This window comes from Cyprinus carpio, chromosome B6 (genome assembly GCF_018340385.1).
Source record: "Cyprinus carpio isolate SPL01 chromosome B6, ASM1834038v1, whole genome shotgun sequence".
In the NCBI taxonomy this organism is placed as follows: Eukaryota; Metazoa; Chordata; class Actinopteri; order Cypriniformes; family Cyprinidae; genus Cyprinus; species Cyprinus carpio.
Window position 1 is genome coordinate 17,218,138 of NC_056602.1, and position 22,807 is coordinate 17,240,944.

Here is a 22,807-nt window from a genome sequence, read left to right on the forward strand (position 1 = left end):
CAAAATACAGAATGCTGCCTTTAAGTGAATCTTATATCTCTGTAACAGACATTAATTAAGACATAATAATGCAGAAGTAATCAAAAGTATTATATTGTAACCCAATATAATTTAGGGTTTTAATACACCCAAATAACTTTGAAAACTTAAAATTGAAGAAATAGTTCACACAAAAATGAAAAATCTGGCATTAATTACTCACCCTCATGTTGTTCCAAACCCGTAAGACCTTTGTTCATCTTCTGAAAACAAATTAAGATATTTTTGATGAAATCCGAGAGCTTTTTCACCCTCCATAAACAGCAACAGAACTTCGGCATTCAAGGCCCAGAAAGGAAGTAAAGAAATAATTAAAATAGCCCATTTGGCATGAGTGGTTCAACTGTAATTATATGAAGCTATGAGAATACTTTTTGTGCGCAAAGAAAACAAAAATTATGACTTTATTCAACAATTCTTATCATGTCAGTCATCGATGTGCATTCACAAGGCTATCACAATACATTGTTGTTGAAAAAAGTCATTATTTTTGTTTTCTTTGCACACAAAAAGTATTCTCATCGCTTCATAACATTACAGTTGAACCACTGATGTAACATGGACTATTTTAATGATGTCTTTACTACCTTTCTGGGCCTTGATTGCGGTAGTTCTGTTGCTGTTTATGGAGGGTCAGAAAGCTCTCGGATTTCATCAAAAATATCTTAATTTGTGTTCCGAAGGTAAATCAAGGTCTTATGGGTTTGGAACAACATGAGGGTGATTAATTAATAACAGAATTTTCATTTTTGGGTGAACTATCCCTTTAAAAAATATAACTTATTTATACCTACTATCTAAACAAAATGTTTGTGTTACATAAAGCAAACTGTGAGTTTGAACAAATGTATGTGTTTGGTCACATTTTCAGAAAATTTAGGAGATAAAAATGTTGAATGTCTATTGTCAACAGTGTAGTAATATATGCTGCTCAAGAAGTCACTTTCAAACCAAGCTGCTTTCTGTTGGTCAATACAGCAAATCTGTGTGACCAACTTAAACACATTTGAATATCTTCTGTCCTCACGCGGTATTCACTATTGTGTAGATTCCTATTGAAATGACTGAATTTCTCCAGCAAAAAATCATCAGTGTTTATGAGGACTATTTATAGCAAAAAATATATATATAAATAAAAAAATAAAAAAAATATATATATAAATAAAAAAATAAAAATATGGTGTACACTGCAGTCTCTGACCTCAAGGTGATTCAGAAAAGATGAATCACAGTCTGGCCAGGGGAGATTCTGGTATGGAGATAAAGGTTAGGATCATGATATTTTGGTAGTATAATATGTGTGTATATAAGCACAGTTTGTTATTTCCTTTTGGGATCTGATATACCATACAGTGACTTGTTTATGTTATATACTTACTATTTTAATCAAATCATTCTATTATAAAACAAAATCTAAAATAAATAAGTATGTGCATCAATTTTCTTCTTCTGTGCAGCTGCCTTTTCTCCATGCCCAGCTTATTACAGTGAGTACGCAGGTTGGCTAGGCAGTTACTCACCTCTTTGTTATTATTCTACATACTAACCTCCAATTTTTGGCTCATAATAGAGTGAAGACTGTTAATTAACCTTATTACAAATTAAATATTGTTAAAGGGCTGAATATTTGACACTTTACTTAATTTGTTTCACCATAACATAACCCTGCATCCGGCAACAGAACTGAGCCTGTAACTGTGTAACTGGCAATACTGCAGTTGATAGTAGTGGTATGAGAAAAAAGAAAAACAAGTTATATTGTTACTCTTTTTCTAAGAAATATTCAAATTTTATGCACAAACCTGACTTTACTGTTCTTGTATTTGTGTGTCTGCTTTACTCATTTTCTTTTATTCTTTTTTTATTTTTTTGGCTTTAAAATGCCGAAAGACTTGTTATTGTATCTATTAATTGGAAGCTGTGAAGCATGGCATTCATAATGAATAATAAAAAGGAAAACACTGTGAATGTGCTTCTTTTCAATCTATTCAACTTACAGCATTCAACTGCTGATAGCATGAATTATTTAAGCACGAATGCAACATGTTCTGATGAATGCAGTCAAATATGAATCAGGTCAGGTTCTGCGATGTACCTTAAAGACCATTACAATGTCTAGTCAGTTTTAGACAGCAAACACTGACATGAAAAGCCATCCAGAAACAGTTTAGCAAAAGTGATGACTGAATGAGTTCAATTTTCATCTAAACATCTTCTAGTTATATCCGAGTGAGCCACAGGCAGACATTTTGGGTAAATGGTAAGCACAATGACACGTCTTTTATGAGATTTAACCCTTATAGACCCAAATATTATTATTGATGAGTAAATAAATTTAATTCTTAAATCTTATATCTGTGCTGACATTTTTTCCGAATTATACAAGTACAAATGCTTTCGTATTCTTAAGAATATTTCCCAGCAAGCTAAAAGGCTTAAATTTGTATAAATTTATTTTTCCAGATTTTTGACCCCACTGAAAGTACACTGAAAATGCATGTTTAGACAGAGGCCCACAGCAGATGCTTTGACCTTTATAGTGGTCCTCTCAGTAAGCTAAAATGCTGAAAGTTCAGTGAGTTCAACTCACACCAGGCATCTGACACTCTCTGTTAACTGCTGTGTTAATGTTAATATGTTAACTGTTTTTATTTCTTTATTTATTTATATTAAATTATTTATTTAAAAATAATATTTATTCTCTACACAACTTTGTCTCTGAGGGTTAATGATGAAGTAATTAGTATGCACTGTTAAATATATTTAAACATGAATATGCCTCCCACTGAAAAGTGCCAAAAATCTGAAGTACAGATTACTCCAGAGGCTTAATTCACAGTACGTGTAAAGCTGATGTAGCCTCTTCCACAAAATGACACCAACTTGTTTATTGACGTCTAGTCATGCAAGCAATGCCTTTAGGGCTGTATTTAATTGCATTTCTGAATAATAGTTTCTCTGCATATTACATCTGTCATAAGAAGCTATTTGTGCATATATATTAGCTGAGGCAGATGAAAGGTCAAACGAACACTGAAATAAGTGTAAAAATTGCTCATAACATCCTGAACACTAGAAAAAGGCTTGCTGCCTGAAAAACATATTCAAAAAAGAAAGAAAAATACATAGCCTAATGAGTTATCATTACAATAGTCTTTCAGTCCTCAAGTTCATTGTGTTGTAAAGGTTTGTTTTAGTCAATTTAACTAAAAAATTGTAACTTGGTAATACAAGTGTTCCTAAACAAAATTATAGAGCACTTTAGAAAAAGGATCTATTTAAAGAGTTTGCCTTCTCCATATCTTGCTTCTATTCTATAGCTGCATTTTCATGTAAATGTACAGTAGACGCAGCTGAAGGGAAGGCTGATTTTAAAGGACAAAGATTTAGTTAGCTTTTACGAGTTGAAATGGAACCAAGCTCCCAAGCTGAATGGAAGAATTATGGCTCCTGTCGTAAACTCATTCCAAAAAGACCAGTGCCACCTCATCCACAACTTAGATTACATGTTGAGAAACACTTATATTATAAATACTGTGTTCATATATTTATGTGCATGTTCTTGTAGGCATGTGTTTGTGGGTGGTTGACAGGGCATGGTTATTTAAATGTCCATATTTTTGAAATGAACATCATTATGAGCATATGGTGTGACAGAATGAGCTTCTCTCAGATTTACACTGAAATAAATACAATGAAAACAAATTCCAATTAAGGCTAAAAAATATCTTAAAGCAAGATACAGAGTGAAACACAAGTCAAGCTCTATCGACACTATCTGTGGTCTGCTGTCAATTAGCGAAGAGAATAATGTCGACGAAATTTAGCTGGTCAGCAGCAATAAATCAACACAAATTGAAGATTCATGAATGAGTGTTAGGGGATTCAACTGTGTTTAAATGGGTTTCTCACAAGAGAAGAAAAAACTCTGAGGATTATTAGGATAAATGAAAGAATAAGGCAGACATTAATTCACAATTACAGGTGAGAGACTAAAAACAAAACCCTTTCATATTTCTGTATTCAAGCCTAATAAGTAAATATGTATACTTCTAGGTAGCAGGGCTGGGAGGAGTTAAAATATTATATTATCTCAGTAGACTTTTGATGAGATTTGATATATATACGTATATATATATATATATATATATATATATATATATATATATATATATATATATATATATATATATAGATATATAGATATATAGATATATAGTAAATATTGTGATATTCACATATTGCTAGTGTGAATATACACTATCTTGACCAGCCTTATGTACAATAGATAGCACAAAAAAGATGAATGTAGTTAGAGACCACAGACAGACATTCTGCTGCTACTGTGTGTAATGGAAAGAAAATAGCCAGACAATATCCCAGAGGAGACTATTTCTGGGGTTTCTGCACCACCGTGGAAACCTTTCTGTCAGTGATTTCATAACACTGTCTTCTTACATTTCTGTGAAAAACACATGCGGTTTTCTTTTTGTCCGGCCATTTCATGCAATCTCTCCCACTTGCTTCCATTGTTTCCAGCCCAATTTCCCTCTCTTATCCTCCCACTCTCCTTTTCCATCCGTCACCTTCTCTCGTTATTTGCTCAGAAAGTGTATGGCAAACGTAAAAGCAGAGACACGGCAAACAGAAGGTCCCTGGAGCAGCGCTTGTTCCGCAACAAATATCCTGAGATCATTACCTTTCAGCCAGCTGCTCCACCAATTTGAAGTCACCGGTGACTGGGAAAAGGACAAGGTGCTTCGAAACTGCGCTTTCCAACTAATTACAAGGTGTTTTCTGAAAATCCTCCCAAGTGGAATTGTCTGCCATCCATGCATTTTACTGCCTCCTACCTACTCTTTCAAATCTACCCAAGTATTTCTGTCCCTTTCATCGCATGTGCTTTTCTAATCCTGTTTTCTATTAAATTTACTGACGTTTCATCTCATGTACTGGTGAACACCAGATGGTGCACGTTGGCATATCTGACTGTATGAAAACAAACAAATTTAATACAACACTTAGAAATTCTTGTTCCATCATACCAGGGGTCTTCAACAGGGAGTCTGTGGCAGTACTGCAAGGGGTCTGCAAAAATAAATATAACAAAAAATATAACATTAAGCTGACTTCAACCATAGGATTATAAAGCTAAAGTTTAACTTTTTTACTGTAAAGCTTAAATGGTATGTACAAGTATAGGATCCTCCTCTTCAAGAAATTTATATTATATTATATTATATTATGATAGATTGAAATATCCAGTTTTTACACAATATGTAAGAGATACCCTATTCCTGATCTGTCTCTCTATCCAAAATAAATAAATAAATAATAAAAAAAAATTCACACCACTATATGAAAACCCAAAGCCACCGCCTGACAACAACATTAAATATTCATCACAATAGAGCACGATTTCCATGAACATCTCAGAATGACACACTAGGTAGACCTGGGAACAGCATGCCAAGCTCTTGGATCTTGCCAGCAACTGACATTGTGATATAGTGAAATGGCTGGCAGAGAAGCATCCAACATCTGGCCCAGCAGAACCTGCAATGGCTAGATTTTGGGCAGACTCTCACAGGAACATATGCTTTAGGTTCAGACACACATTTAAACACTCCTACTAGAAAATGCAAATGAAATGAGAAATGTCCTACACATTTTCAGTGGATGACTTTAAATGCAGTATTTAGTTTGTCATTATGTTGTTCTGCATAGTTGCCACAATTTTTACTATCCTAGTAAAAACTTCAATCTTAAACATAAAGGTTCTTAAAAGGTTCAGATATTAAAGGTTCTTTATGGAACCATTTAGACAAAAAAGTATATATATATATATATATATATATATATATATATATATATATATATATATATATATATATATATATATATATATATTTTGTCAGTATGATTTTTTTTTTTAATTCACCAAGGGTGCATGAAATTGATCAAATGTGACAGGACATTTATAATGTTGTTTTAAAACTTTCCATCCATCAAAAAAACAATGTTTTATGGTTTCCACCAAAATATTAGGTAGTGCTAGTTTTCAGCACTGATAATAATAGGAAATGTTTCCTGATCACCAAATCAGCATGGTTTCACCAAATCTGCATATTGATCAGAATGATTTCTAGGATCATGTGACATGATTTTTCATTTTGTTTTTGATTTATTGTAACATACTTAAACATTGATATAAATTTATCAACTTATTTTTAATTGTAATAGTAGAATAATATAATGTAACAATAATATATACTATACTGTATAGCTTTTTACTGTATTTTTGATCAAATAAATGCAGCCTTGGTGTGCATAACAGACTTATCAACATTAAGCATTGGAATGGTAAAGTGTTTCTTTTAACATATTCAATTAGTATACAGTCTTCTGTACTATGATCATTCACAGCCTATGTATTAATGAGAGAAATGGTACTTTTATAACATATGTACACAATTCCCCACAATAATCACAATTCCCCAATAAACCATCTCAGAGCAATTTTCTTATTCAATAATCTATTAAAGGTTATAATAGCAGAGCTGAAACCAGATAAATTCTCAAAGGCCACACATGCAGGCATCAAACAGAGCAGCTTGGCCAGCCTCATCATGATGTATTAGCTCTTTCCAGACACCCTGCGGAAAAAACAGGTTTCCTCTGTTTCCACACACACACACACACAGGCCTATAACTCACCACAGAGTAAAACATGACACAACCTCTACACACCACATTATGTGCCCTTCCTCCATTTTCTCTATGATTAAAAAGCTAAGTGGATGGATTTTGGATTCAGTTAATTGTCCACATGCAGGGTATGAAGCTTTAATGGAATACACTGTTTACTATTTACATCATGCAGTCTCCTAAAGACCTCATTGATTTAACTATAGACCTTCAATGAAAACAAAGCATGTCAGCCTTTTAGAATCCAATCACTGCTGCCATTTGACGGTGAATTTTTTTTTTTTTTAAACATCCACTTTGGTCTTTTTGGTTTCATAACATTCTCAGGCCCACGGATTATATTTTCTTACGCTTTAGCTTAATTCAAGCACATCCAGTCTCTGTTTCTCTCTGCATTTATCATTTTCTAACAAAGATGATTTAAGCCAAACTGTGAACCTAGGATTTTATTTTCATTTTTAATCTGAATAATTGGTGTCCTAATTCAGGGGCAGCCAAACCACAGTAAATTCAGATTTTTCGCTTGTTAAAACACTTCCATGCATTAAAATCTAAAGAGATAATCTGACTTCAGCCATGCGTCTGAAGCTGAGATCACGACAAATCATCTCAGCAGCTTTTCAAATCACTGCCACTGTTAATGCCATGGTGAATCAGGTCAAGCCTGCTACAAAAGAAATCTGTCAGTTGATCGGATACACTGTCATGTAAATTCAACACAAACACTGCTCTCAGTGGCTCTCAATTAAAAGTCACTTTAATCAATAACATTGAAGCACATTGTTTTTATTGAATTAAACCTTAATGTAGCCTAACCCTTGGCTGGATTTTTGGGCCTTTGTGTTATTTATGATGGTGTTAATTAAAAATAAAATAAAATAAAATAAAATATTTTATAATATTTCTCAGCAAATATTTTTGTATGTATTTTGTAGACAATTAAAATGTGTAATTTCAAACAGTAGCATTGAAATTCACATAACACATACTGTAAATGTCAGTCAATGATGCAAAACATTCTCTTTATTACTAGCTAACATGCATATTGAGACATATTGCGACAAGATCCTCCGATTTTTTTTTTTCATGTGAATGGTGACAGCCAGAGGCACACAGGCACGGATCAACCCTCATGCATTCATACTCTATCTGGGTTCTCTCTGGTTGAGAGCCATCCACCCTGACTAACTTGCTAATACATGAAAACACACTAAACACATTCGCATAGACCATAAAAAAATACACTAGATCGTACAATTCCATATGCAATCATCTCCAATCACTACTGAGCTATAAAGGTTCTGCATTTATAACATTACCTGCCAAAACTAAATATTAAATGAGCTGCATATTGCCCAAAAGATAGGATTGCATAAGACCTCCAGTAGGCAAATAAAATAGATTAATCTTGACGTGAAAAATGATCCAATCATTCTGTCTAGAGTAGACAAATGAAAATGACACTCAAACAGAGGCAAATTCACAGTTCACAAAATGCATCTACTTATCTCATCAAAAGTGAATAAAACTCAGCCTTTGTTACATTATAGATTTAATGAACTGTGTTAAATAAAACCAGGGCCAGTGTGGACCAGGACCAGTGCTGACAAACATCTCTTGGCTAATACGCGCTGTGTTCCCAAGGTTTTGTGCAAAAGACACAACACTTGGTTTGGCACATAAATAGGCTAAATAAAACAAACAATTGCAATGAGATGGCATCATGTGACAATGTTCTCAGGGCCTTCCCTCAAACAAACACCTACAGGGCACATAATGGCAACTGGATTTATGTATTTTTGTATAGATGCACAAATATCCAGTCTACAGAGAACAGCATGTGTGGTAATGTCTTGTGAGAGGAAATGGTTATTTTGACATTGTTATCTTTAAGGCCAATAACTAAAAGCAGAACAATAAAAAAAAAAAAAAGTGTTGCGTCATCCACATTTCAGTTTGCTCTAAAACCAACATGATTGCAACCACAACCATGCAACTTTGCACAACATCAGCAGTTCATGTGTTTTTCCTTCCCAGTGGCCTGTCAGGCTATTTTACTTGATTTCATTTGCAATCTAAACATGTCTGGATAAGAACTCATTGATAGAAACACGCATTTTGTAATATGTTTGTCATTGTTTATCTTTTCAATTACTTCTGTGGATCAGTTTAGCGGTTCAAGACGATGAACATGGACATATTATGACAATCTTCAATAAAACAAATAAATGTTATATTCAGTGCAGTTGGGGTCATCTGTGAGTGTTTTCAGAAACAGCAGAGCATAATTGCATCATTGAAAGGCTCATGACATAGATTTCTTTTATCATTTTAATATGTCCCTTGAGGTTTGCTTTAAATGTTAATGAAGTTTTTTGCTCAAAAGTGCAATATATTCACAAAGTCTAAAATATCAATTTTAAGACCTGTCAGTAAACAGTCACTGTTATGAATGGCTAACATAAATGCATAGGAAATAGGGGTTGGACGGTCCGTGAAAAAAATCGAACCGTTCGGTTCTCCACACACGGTTCGGCACGACCCCGGTTTAACTCAAATCTGACAATGCATCTGTAATATGGTTTCTTATAAATAACACGTAAAAAAAAAAAAAAAAAAAAAAAACAGGGTTTGTCTAATGTATGTTTCTGTTGATGGAAAAAACCTGAACAAACCATTCAGTCTTGTTCAATGCGACTGCTGTATGCTGGAATATGAGCAGTCATTTATTTCTTTATCACCCGGGTGCATAGGAGAGACCTGAACAGCACACGCTGATTTCTGTGTTGAAACTAAACTGATTTAAGTTTTGCCAGTTTAAACATTTAAGAGCCAGAGGACACAAGCTCTCGCGAGCAGTGAGAAGATTTGAGCATGTGCTCATCCGAAGCGCACAAACCCGCGTCCCGGAGCACGCGCAAATATTAAGCTCTCTCTGAAGTGTTGCCCACGTCTCAGAACACAAGCAAATATTAATCTCTCTCTGAAGTATTGTGTTTGAATGGACAAATTCACACAAAAATTATGTCAAAATGTCCATCTTGGTAAGTATCCTATAGCAGACATAGCTGGCTGAACGTACTGTATCAGTGCATTCTCTTAAAGTGACCGTTTTAATATTTATCGAACAGCAACAACAAATAAATAATTTACTGCTTTTGATTGGATAGCTTTTGTGACTTGGATAAAGATTAATCTTTAATTTATACAGTCAAATATGCAATGCTGTATTACATTTGATTATTAAATTTCTGTACCTAAAAACTAAGGCTAGACCTACCTAAAAAAAAAATCACTGTCCTGTCTCTCCATATCACTGTATGCTGCGTATGCTCTTCTGTATCATCCGTGCCTCAAGGATGCGCTGTTTTCTTTCAAATCAAAGCTAAATACACGTAGAAACAGTGCATCCTTATGGCACGGATGACACAGAAGAGCAGCATACGGTGATATGGAGAGACACAGAGGAGATTGTCGACAAAGGAATTGTTGAATAAAGTCGTTATTTTTGTTTTCTTTGCTTACAAAAAGTGTTCCTGTCACTTCATATAACCCAGATTCCACGTCTGATGGCAGATGGAGTATTCTGACGACAACTTTCATACCTTTTATGGACCTTGACACTGTTATTTACTTGGCAGTCTATGGGACAGTCTCAAGCCTCCTGGTTTTCATTCAAAATAACAAAAATTTCATTCCGAAGATGAACATCCCTTGAACAACATGGGGGTAAGTGATTAATGACAAAATTTTCATTTTGGGGTGGAGTATCCCTTTAATATTAATAAGAATATTTGCATACCTTCAAGACAAGTCTTACAATTATCTTTTATGTAATTCATAAAATCTTGCAAATACATGTGATGTAGTTATTTCATAAGGCCTTTTAGGTTCCTTAAATCACAAACCATTAATTTTACATGTCCTCTAAATGTCAGTAATTTATTACACAATAAAAAAAAATGAAGCTACACCAGAGATGCTATAAGGAGACTAATACATGTAATTAATTACATCATTTAATTTGATCATACTTTCAATATTTTAAACTGCCGGAGGTTAAAGCAATTTCTATTAGATCCAGCCCTAATATCACTTTCCCATTTTAAGTGTGAATACAAAGCTAGGAAAAAGCTAGGTGACTCCAAGTCTCATCTCTGGGAAATCTGAGGACGCCCTACATCTCGATCTTCATGCATATGCAAACAGACAGAGAACTAAACCCAATAATTAATGTCACCCTGACCCTCCTCTCATCAGCCCATGGCCAAGCTCACAATAGGAGTCGGCGGCAATGAGGAGGTGCATGAGTGCTGCTGGCAGAGAGTAATGAGACGCACCTGCTGCTTATTGCACCTTGTCACCACTGCCAACACCCCTCCATCTCAATCTCTGCACCAGTTCTGGCCCAGTGGCAGAAGGTGCCCTGACTTGACAAGACCCTAAACCTACCCTTAACTAACCATATTGAGCCTATATGGCAGATCAGTGTGTTGGGCGCAAGGCAGTGTGTATATCATGCCAATTCTATGCACGAAGAGCTTGTCCTTGAGGTCCAAAACAGCACAACATAACTGGGAGGCCACTTAACCAATGACCACCTGGCCCTGCTCCTCTGGACCAACAGCACAACCATTCTGTCTTGCATACGGAGGTCATCATACCCAACTTCTGTGTGAGCCTTTAGCCTTTAGGTTTATTCAGTATTCTAGATAATTTTTCCAACAATGGACAGAAGTAATGAAATGTATGGTTTTCATTAGCCAAAGTAAACGAACAATCTAGGAGATTGATGACAACTGCCATGTGGTGAGGTCTAACAGATGAGGTACTGTGTAGGTTCTATACCAGCAATTATACATGAGAAATCATAGCACACAGTACAAACTACAAGAAAAGCCCTTGGGTATCTGCTTAGGAAAGCAACACATTCAAATTCACCAAGCCTGTTACAAATACACAGACCTTGTAACATGCTCACAACACACATTCAGTTGAGTAGGATGGCAATCCCCCACACTCACACCTATAAACACACATATTCCTGGAAGCCAAGCAGTGAATGTGTTATTCGGGTATGAAATTCATCAGGCAAACCCTTTATCCTGTGTCAATGAGGGTCCATCTGTTCAACCAAGGTCTGATTGATTGTCCATGAGATGATGGAAGCATACATGATTGTCTCAACAGGGCAAGAAATTATGAGGAAAGCTTCAGAATAGGAGAAAAGCCAAGTAGCATTATAAGGGCAAACTAAATCACATATAATCTCTCTCATATACACTCATTCTTTTGGACAATTGTGAGATCTTTAATTTTTTCTTCAGTGGTCTATTCTGTCATAATATAATGCAGTAGTTGCCTTTTCAAAACCCTTAGAGCAATGTGCACATTAAGAGACATAAAAAATAGCTAATGAAATGTCATGTAATTTCCTACCTGGTCTCATGGCATTAATGTACCTGGGTGCACTTTTTAGTGAGACATGAAATATGTACCAAAAAGTACATCACTGCAGTTACCAAAATAAATGAACACTAGATTAAATAAAACCTTCACACAAATTTACAGAGTTTCAATTATAATTTCCGCACAATTACTTGAAGAAGATCATGTTATGACTTCAAAACAATATTATTATGCTAGTACATTTTAAAACTGATGATTTTAAACGTTAGCATCGCACATATCCAGCTTCATATCTATGGGTTTTCATAGACTGAAGGTTTGTTTGGTAGTTCACGGAGTACAGAGACATAATTGAGAGGCGAGGAGCTCCAGTTCGAATCCCGTGTAACCACGGTTTGACAAAACAGTTCAAATCTGTGTAAAAGGAAGTTGAAATGGCACGGTTGGGTCACCAAATGCGTTTTTATATCAGTTTTGCATTTGTTAACACTATCGGGTAGGTTTAGGGATGGATTTGGAGTAGGGCAATTTTCTAACACGACAGAGCATTAACTTTAGCGACAGTCCCCAGATATTTGAATTCTTAACCGCTGCAATACGTACCAGAGCAACATAATAAAAACAGAGCAATACGTACCTATATCAACATAATAAAAACACAGCAATACGTAGCTATTTCAACATAATAAAAATGTGCCAGGGTTCACAAATTGAACCACTGTTTTAGCGCCACTCAGTGGTCATTTCTCTTTGAAACTACGGCGAAACGTGCAGTAAGGTACGTAAAAACGGTGTTGCACAAAAAGTGCACAGAGGTACATATTTTTATGGGACCAGGTGACTTTTTGTATAAATTAGTCTCACATAAATCAATTTAGGGATCTTCCAATTCTAAAAAAAATTACTGAAAACTAAAGTTATTAAGGTTGCGATGATTACATCCTAGAAAATGTAGGCCTATGTGTAATATTAATAAGGAGTATCTGGGCTCTCATGTGAACAGTGATAATTACAAGGAAATGTGATTATTTCATCTAGATTAACTGCTGAAGGAACTTAATTTTTATAAATTATTTTTGCTGGTTTAAAAAAAAAATTGCAGTGAGAACAAAACTGAACCCATAACAGCTCCTTGTGAAACACCATAGATATGCCATGATAAGAATGTATCAGACATGTTTGCCATTTCTACAATTTTATTTGAGAAATTACCTTAATACTGCTGAACCGAACTGCTTTTTTATTATGTTTAGGCAGAAGATATGAAATATATCTGTGTGATAATAAATATTTTATATGTCAGCAATACAGATTTTCTTATTAGTTGTGTCGGAATGTTATATATATTGAAAACAATACATGGTGCAGATAATGTGTGAAATAAATGTGACAGGACGGAAGGAGGAAACTGAAATTATTCAAAACACAAACAATCTAAAGTGGTCATATTTAAAAAATCAATAAATTAAAAAAACACACGCACCAATTTACTACAGAGAAAACAAAGATGGAAATATAATGTCGTTATGTGGATATGGATGGTGGTATTTCCCAGGGCTCACTGCCTTGCCAGCTAACAGCACTTCAGTCTGCTGTTGTTGGCCGAGCAATGAAGACTTAAAACAAGCAAAACAAGGTTTAACAAATGCTTACTTCTTTCTACTATCATCATAGTCATTTTCTTGCATGGATAATGGCACTTTAAACAAACATTTTGCATGGATCAGTAAGTCAAACTGAAAGCCATACAACTGAATACTGAGTGCATGCAACAGATTAAAAAATAAATCTGACAGATAAATATTTCTGGTGAATCAGATTAATTCCTATGGCAATAAATACACTAGAATTAGACAAATTTGTATGAAAGTGAGATTCCCCCCATAACAATCATTTACCTATTCAAGCATATAATGTTTTAATGGTTGTTTAAATCCATTTACTAAAGCAAACTTCAATTCAGCTACAGTGTGTCCTTTCATTTTACTTGATAACAAAGTCATCATAAAGCATAATCACCCTGAAATGTTTTAAAATAGCTAATTTTTATCACTTTTCATAAGGTTTTGACATGAACAAGATAATCTGTCATGCTGATATTCAGTAAAACGCATGCAGGTTTCATTGTTTTTATGCAACAGTTCAATAATTAAAATAGTAAATAATAATATATCTATATTGATTAACATACATTTCAGACATACATTGGCCAGTTACTTGGTGTGCATCTAGGCTGTTTTGCATAAAACAAACTTGCATTCTTCCTTAGAAGGCTACCTTGAAACAACCCTGAAAGAAACAAGAACAAAAAAAACACACATAACACACCTACCACATAATTACCAATTTATACTTAAATTATACACAAAAAATACAAATAAATTATAAATCCCATATTACATGTACAGTAATATTACTTGTGCTTTGTAAATGTTAAGATTCTTCTTAAATTGCCAATAAAAACTGCAGGATTTCTTTATGTCTTTATCGCTTTATTAAAATTACACCAAACAAAATGACAAATGTTTACTTTTACAAGCCACCACGTATTTACGAACTTGAAGTGAGAAGTTTAAAGCTAGAAGTTTTTAGCTTACAGGCGCCTGTATGTCTTCTGCCTGCACTAAGTTCTGGGATTTCTAATGGTTTGATTCTCTCAAGTCTGCATTCATTGCATCCTTAATATCAAGAACACATTAGGGTAGTCTACTTTCATGCATTCTTTGAACTTGAACTTGTGTCCTTGAATACTGGAATTGAACTTCGATGGTGTAGGCTTGTATGAAAACACAAGATTGCATAAGAATGCACATTAAGAATTTGGCCCTTTTGTGTCAGCAAACCCCACAAATAAACTTAAAGCCGGTCTCTGTTTCAGTCTACAGAGATTTTCCCTCCCTTCTCTGTTACCATCCGGTTCCAGCTCCACGCCGGGTTTTCCATGTACCGCGAAGGAAACCCGCTCCGAGTGATCGTAAAACGACAAAACAGCGAAGCTCCGACTTTCGAAAAGCCTGTTACTTGCGGCTGGCAAAACCAACATCGTTTCCGTTGATAAGAGAAAACACCGAATTTACAGATAAATTCATTTAAAATCGTTCCATTTACAACGGCTGTCAACTGGTCTTCTTTTAGTCTACTTGAAATCCCCGTGTCATCCCTGCTTTTCCATTATGAATTAACTCTTTTGATTCCAAACTAACACTTGCTTACAAAGACTAACGCTGCACTGTACAAACGGAGACAGAATCGTAGAAAAACAGCTCTCAAATCTCGTTCATGGTACTTTTTTTAATATACGGTGTTTGTTGTAAATAAAACCTGCTGTTATGCGCATTGGTATCAAATCTAGTAGAGCAACTTAATAGATCCATAACTGAATAACCCCAACATCCAACCCCTCAACACCCAAACTCAAAAACACAATACCCAAACAAACACAACACTAACAAAAAAAAAAAAGGCAACAAAAATAAACGCAACCGTGTTAGAACAAAAGCAGGAACAGGCATCTGAGAATTCTCACCTCAAATACGGATCCACTTTCTTGCACGTGAGAGACAAAAGAGGCACAAAGGGATCCCGTTTTAAACTCGTGATCAAGAACACGAGTGTTGTGCCGTTGTGTTTTTGTGTGTATAACCCATGAGGCGGACCAGAGCCGTCAATGAAGAAGCAGCAGCAGCATCTTCTGTCCCACTATAGAAACACTCTCCGCTTCTGTCCTTCAACACCGCTGCTCAGACAGTCTGAACTGGTACACGGAGTCCGTGCAGAAACGAGCTCTCCAACTAGGCTACATTAAAAAAAGATGCTGGGATTCGGTTTAGGTGTCGCTTTGGCAAGATGCAGGCGGTTTTCACGCGCACCAGACTCGTGCTTTCGTTTATGCTGAGCGTTCACTGTGCCTGTCAAAGCAGAGGAGGATCTCCAATACAAGAGCGCTTATAAACACTGAGACGTGGGATGCGTGTGATTAAGTCACTGGATGGGAGGATGAATGCTCAATTTACTGCATTTATTTTATGTTCGTCTCCAGCAATTGGTCCAAATAGAACATTTGTCCATTCCTGCATGACTCATTTAGGCAGGAAACTGGGGCAAGTTGTCACTTTTCTTTTAGGGTGGGTGATTTCTATAAGTCAATTACTGTATATTATAGGTGGATGCATTTAAGCATTGGCTGCAAACAAATAAATAAATAAATAAATAAATATATAATTTCTTGACCATTTCCACCATTATTGCTCTGGAAAAGAGATTTATTTAACACACATTTGCTATAAAAATTATAACAATTATAAAAAAACAAAATGTATAAAACCACAAGTTTTAATCAACAAAAAATTATATTATATTATATTATATTATATTTATATTATATTATATTATATTATATTATGTGACAACTCCCCATCCTGAAAATATTTGTCTTGAGAAGACCGTTCAGATTTTTGGTTAAAATACAATTGACTACCTGAATAGGCTATATGTCAGTGTGTGTTATTGTGTTCACTCGTTGTTATCTAGAAAACTAATCAGAACTAGAAAAAAAAAGATATTTAAAAAAGAAAGAAAATAAATCAATAATGAAAATATATTGATTTGAAACGGACGTTTAAAACCAACACTAGAAAAAACAAGTTTTGACTTTCGACTCAAAACCTTTTCTGAGACTGTCCTTGTGACACACTTCCCAATGTGACCGCTAGCCCTGATTCACAATGTAGAGTCATGTGATGAGCAGTGCTGGTCTTGTCACAGTTTTTCCAAGAGCTTTTATAAATCAGCTTTGCAAAAACAGACAGTTTGTTGAATATACTGTACTTGCACACAGAGTGGTCAAAAAGACAACAATGCAACACACGATGGGTTGGATATGAAGAGGATGTCAGTTTCCATACTCTGTCGATTCCAGCTGTCAAGCTGACATAGTTTAATTACACTGACTCTCATAATTGTTTAAATTATTTAACCCCAAGTACTGCAGTATTTAGTTTACTTCATCTTATCTCAAGTTAATTTTTTATGACAAACTTGTTGTTTTCACACATTAATATGGGAAATCGCTTATTTATATGGTGGTTGTTGGCCAGTACATTACCTACTATTACAGCAACTGTAAGTTTTTTACTTTGAAATGTCAGATTCAAAATCATGTTCTAATAATACAATGACAAATGACGAATACGGTGAATGGTATAGTATGTTCTTGGAGTTTAGTAAGCGGGTACGAAATTGCTTTACGGCAACACCAAATGCACGTGAGTTGCTATCCACTGTAATCACGACAGTAATTACAAAAAATAATACTGAATTGAATTTCCTGACTTACCTGTAAAGTCACACAAGTGAACAAAAGTAGATGAAAGTTTGAATTCTGTAACTTGTGAATGTCCAATTAGGCTGATGTACAAGTACATAAAACATCTAACAACAACAGTCATCTTAAACTATACACCCTGCAATGTCAGATTATTAAATGGATTTGAATGTCTACATATCTAAAATGTACAGAATACGGATGAAACAGTCTGGACAGTTTTCAGTGGCGATGACGAAATGAATGAACAGCTAAATGATCCACATGATTATGAAATTATGCAAGGTCATCCATTAGAAATTTCATCATGAGCATTTAATTTGGCTGACAAGACACTAAGGAATCTTCCAGACGTTGAAAGCACACAGTAATTGCAATGTAGTTAAACCTTTATGAACTTAGCTCTACTTAGCAATAAAGCATTGATACTGATGGCTGGTGACCGCTCAGGGAATTGGGACAAGGCCAGAGAATGTGTCAGTAACTAAAGGTGGGTGTTTGAGGTGGTCAGGCAAAGTCTAAAGCTTAAGCCTGGTTGCATTGTTCCACTGAGGATTTAGAGCTTAAGCACCATGACCATGATTAAGAAACAAGACCATCTGCTATCCTGTGTCCGAATGACAGGGTTTTTCACATGCACACTCTCTTTCTCTCATGCACACACATTCACTCAAAACTCAGATGATAAAAATGGCACACAGATGTTTAATATGGTCAAGCTTTCGTGCATAAACATGTATGGCCCACATTTTACTAAAGCATCTATTTTAGTGGCAATGTGAAAATGCTTTATAGGTACAATAAATGATATGTTTGTGTATTGTCCATCTAAACCTCTAGTCCACTTATAAATGCTTGTGGACAAGTACATCTATTCAGAAATCTTCTCACCCTGTGGCACACTGACACTGTAGACAGATGGAGCTTGACAAATAAGACAGCATTCGATTTCTCAGACACATCACATTAACTCAAGACAGAGCAGGAGGATATCAGGGTCCCCGAGGACACAATTACACACACTGTAACACCAGCACTGTCTTCTCATTAGAAACCAACCAGCAATTAGCCTAGCAATTAATCACCCCCACAGAGGCCTTGTTTAGATTAGAAATCAAGATTTGTTTTTACATGTGTTTACAAAGTTCACTGAAATAGCAGCAGAACATACTGTAGGTCATAGCAAAATACTGATGCATTTCTTAAATCTTTCTGAAAACTAAAGAAGGAACATGCTTTTTTCAGAAAACATTATTTCTGTCTTGAAGTGATGAAAACTTTACTGAAATACACACTCATGCTTGGCTAAATGGGGCATTCTATAGACTTCCATTGTTTTCATACATCTGGTTATAAATACCATAATTTAAGCCTAAACCTAAACAGAAAACCTTCTACACTTTTAAAATAAAAATTAATAAATACTTTCTTTTTATATTATTTTTTTAAATAAGGACATATTCAAAAGAAGGTTTTGTCCAACCCAGGCTCACTGGAAAAAAATACAAATAAAAAGCATGTCAGTGGTGACCTTTCTGCAAAATAATATGTTGTTTCATGCACTTTTCATGTCACTTCCGAAGTGAAATGTCCAATGAGTGGCACTAAAAGCAGTTTTATTCAAAACAGATAATCATGAATTTGACCACCAGATTCTCCTGTCCACCCTCAGAAAGATGGGCATCTCTGGAACCGCACTCCTGTGGTTTAAGTCCTACCTCTCAGGTAGGTCCTTCAGGGTGTCTTGGAGGGGTGAGATTTCTAAGTCACAACTTCTTGCTACTAGGGTTCCTCAAGGCTCAGTGCTTGGACCACTTCTCTTCTGCATCTGCATGACGTCATTAGGATCTGTCATTCAGAAGCATGGCTTTTCTTATCACTGCTATGCTGATGACACTCAACTCTACTTCTCATTCCAACCAGATGATCCGACGGTAGCTGCTCGCATTGCAGCCTGTCTGAGAGACATTTCTAGCTGGATGAAGGACCATCACCTTCAACTCAACCTTACTAAGACAGAACTGCTTGTGGTTCTAGCTAACCCATCGTTTCATCACAACTACTCTATACAGCTGGGTTTGTCAACCATAACTCCTTCCAGGACAGCCAGAAACCTAGGAGTTGTGATCGATCATCAGTTAAGCTTCACAGACCATATTGCTACAATGACCCTGTCCTGCAGATTTGCCTTATACAACATTAGGAAGATCGGACCCTTCCTGTCAAAGCAAGCAACACAACTTCTTGTCTAAGGTCTTGTTCTCTCCAAACTGGACTATTGAAATGTTCTCTTGGCGGGATTTCCTGCATGTCCTATCAAGCCTCTGCAATTGATCCAGAATGCAGCAACGAGAGTTGTCTTCAATGAGCCAAAAAAAGCTCATGTTACTCCACTCCTCATCAGGTTACACTGGCTACCAGGAGCTGCTCGCATCAAATTCAAGGTACTGATGCTTGCCTACAAGATGACCACTTGGCGCGGCACCAATATACTTAAACTCACTAGTTCAAACTTAAGTGCCCTCCAGAAGCTTGCGTTCTGCATGTGAACAGCGCCTTGTGGCACCATCCCAAAGAGGTTCAAAATCACTCTCACGGACCTTTTCCTGGACTGTGCCAGAGTCTTTACTCATCTTCAAAAAACATCTAAAGACACATCTTTTTCGACCAGCACTTGACCAACTAATACTAGCACTTACCTTTTCTTTTCTATTCTATTCTAATCTTGAAAAAAAAAAAAAACAGCTACGTGTTCTGTGCTAGACTAACTGAGACTTGTCATGGCACTTGTATACTGTTGTTGTTCTCTCGCTGGTCTGATTGCTTCTATTGTTCTCATTTGTAAGTCGCTTTGGATAAAAGCGTCTACTAAATGATTAAATGTAAATGTAAACATTTTATTATGTTGGTTGTTGAAAACATCCTTATTGTGTTCCACAGAAGACAGTAATAGATAGGAACCACATTTAGGTGAGTAAATTATGACAGAATTTTGCTTTTAGATGAACTATATCAGTAATTTGCCTTGTGGGGACTGTTGAAATTTGGTCCCAACAATGTAAGAAAAAACATATGTATGTATGTATATATACACATACACACTTGCCTAATGCTGGGAGGTGACCTTCAGTGTCTTTTTTATTAAATCTCCATTTTTGGATTTTAACTCTGAGGACTGCATTACGATGAGTCGATGACTGTAGGTTTACTTCACTAGAGCTTCTTGGCATCCGCTGAAGCAGCCGTACTTGAGCATCAGTACTATTTACCCAGTGGGGTGGTGTTACTCATCTGATGGAAGAGGCGTGAGCAGCCACAGTACAGCCTCCCACCCAAATCAGAGGCCATCACCGCAACAACTGCTCGCTCGACCCTGAGGCATGACTCATCACTCTTACATCACCATGCATCAGTCTCCGTTTAGTGCTACTATCATTTACATATTCAAACGCGTACCAGGCAATGCCTAAAGAGCATTCATTTTGAGCTGCTAAACAGGGCATAATAGTAAATGTAATACTTGCTTATGCACCTGAATGAGTAATTGCACTTTTTATTCTAAATATGTGGTTTGAAAGAAAAATGCTTGCATGCACATATGGAAAGCCAACCAAAAAAAAAAACCAAAGAATCTCTAAAGCACAGCAGTGGGATAATCCAGATGTGGTCTTTCCAAACTTTGACTTAATGTGATTGGTTTCACCGTAATGGTGTTAAAAATGTATATAATATCTAAATAACTGGTTTTATTTTAGTCAAAAATATTACTTATTGCTTAATAGGAATTTCCCCTAACAGAAAAAAATTAAAAAGAAAGAAAAATATTGAGAAAACAAACTAAAAAAAGTAATGTTTTTGTAACGTTGTAATGTAATATTTTGTTTTCATTTGTATCTGTCCTGCCATATTACTGCTGATGCCAGGGTTTAATACTAGATCACTTGATCATGTTTTTAATACATTTCTTAAAAATAAGGACCCCTCATGCATGAGGTCCCTTCCTAAACATTTGATAAAATATTAAAAATTAAAAAATAAATAAATAAATAAAACATTTAGGGGTTAATATAAATGAACCAACAAATAATTAAAAAAATTTAAATAGCTTCTTAACTGCACATTTACATTTCTACACTTCCTGAAATATTCAACAGCATAAATAAGTGGGATTACTTTAAAATTACAGATTCCCCTCCGTTACACAAATTTCATGACATACCATCATTTATAAGGACACTTAAGGCTAGGAAATCTCCAACCTCACTCAGCCTGCCAAACTATTAAAACAAGCCTTCAAAGTAGCGAGTGCTTCCTGATGTCAGAAGAAAGCAATAATGTAATAAACCCTGGCATGCCACTGTGATTAATAATGAATAATCATCCTAGGAGCACACACATGAGGAAAAAGTGAGAGAGGGGATAATATTAAATATGATGACATGGAAATAACATTTTGTAGTGCTATATTCAATTTCTTCCAAACAATGTAGCTAGAGGTGTGAAGTCTCAGCCTGCTGATTAAGTGAATTAATAGAACTGAGAGAGAAGCGGATCACACATCAGGACAAGGCTAATTAACATCATTTGATAAACAGAATGTTCTATTAGAGTGGGATGCACCTCAGCAAAGAGTGATTCCCCAGCATCCCCCTCCCCCAGCCTTATCATCTGCCAGCCATGTGTGTGTCATTGACATGTGGGAATTTTGTTTATGAAATAGAAGGAAAATCCAATTGTTTACCATGCCTCATCATAGCTCATGTGAAAACATGCATAAATTATGATTTCATCCAATATGAATACATATGAGTGGTAATATTATATATAGTCCAACTGGGGGTGGATGATACACTGGTAAACATGATTAACCAGTAGAAATTTGTCAATTGGTAAAGATTTTCGACTAGGGGTGCATAATAAATATCGGCTGATAATTAATGAGCATCTCGTCATTAAAGCCTGCTCTCTAATCAGTGGTAAATTCCATCAGGTGCATGATTTCACATAGAGCAGCTGTTACTACACAGAGCCGTTGTTAACTGACAAGCTGCGCAAATCTACGTTCATTATCAGCATGGATTTGCGCAGCTTGTCAGTTAACAACGAGATGCGCATTAATTATCGGCCGATAATTATCGTGCACCCATTTTCGACTATCGTCTCTATCATGCTCACGTGACGTTGCTGTGCTACATGGTCACGAAAACTTATTGCTTGCACATGTTATTAAGCATTATACTGTATACTGTGTTTCTAAGTGCTGTCAGAGAGGTGTGCAGCACGTGAAGACAGTGCTCATAAGTTGTATTCAACGGAGCTATTTTTGCC

At 35.7% G+C, this 22,807-nt stretch overlaps 1 protein-coding gene across 2 annotated transcripts in view; it reads right to left on the reverse strand.

Annotated features, from left to right (window-relative positions):
- Nucleotides 1-22,807, reverse strand: part of LOC109063240 (cAMP-specific 3',5'-cyclic phosphodiesterase 4B-like) — a 164,814-nt gene that overhangs the window by 121,721 nt on the left and 20,286 nt on the right. The window contains exon 1 of one of the 2 annotated variants that reach the window (XM_042725962.1): nt 15,683-16,072. The exons of the other annotated variant lie outside the window; for it this stretch is intronic. The gene's annotated coding sequence lies outside the window, so the exon portion shown is untranslated. Of the gene's footprint in view, nt 1-15,682; nt 16,073-22,807 lie in introns of those variants that run through there. 2 annotated transcript variants of the gene reach the window in all.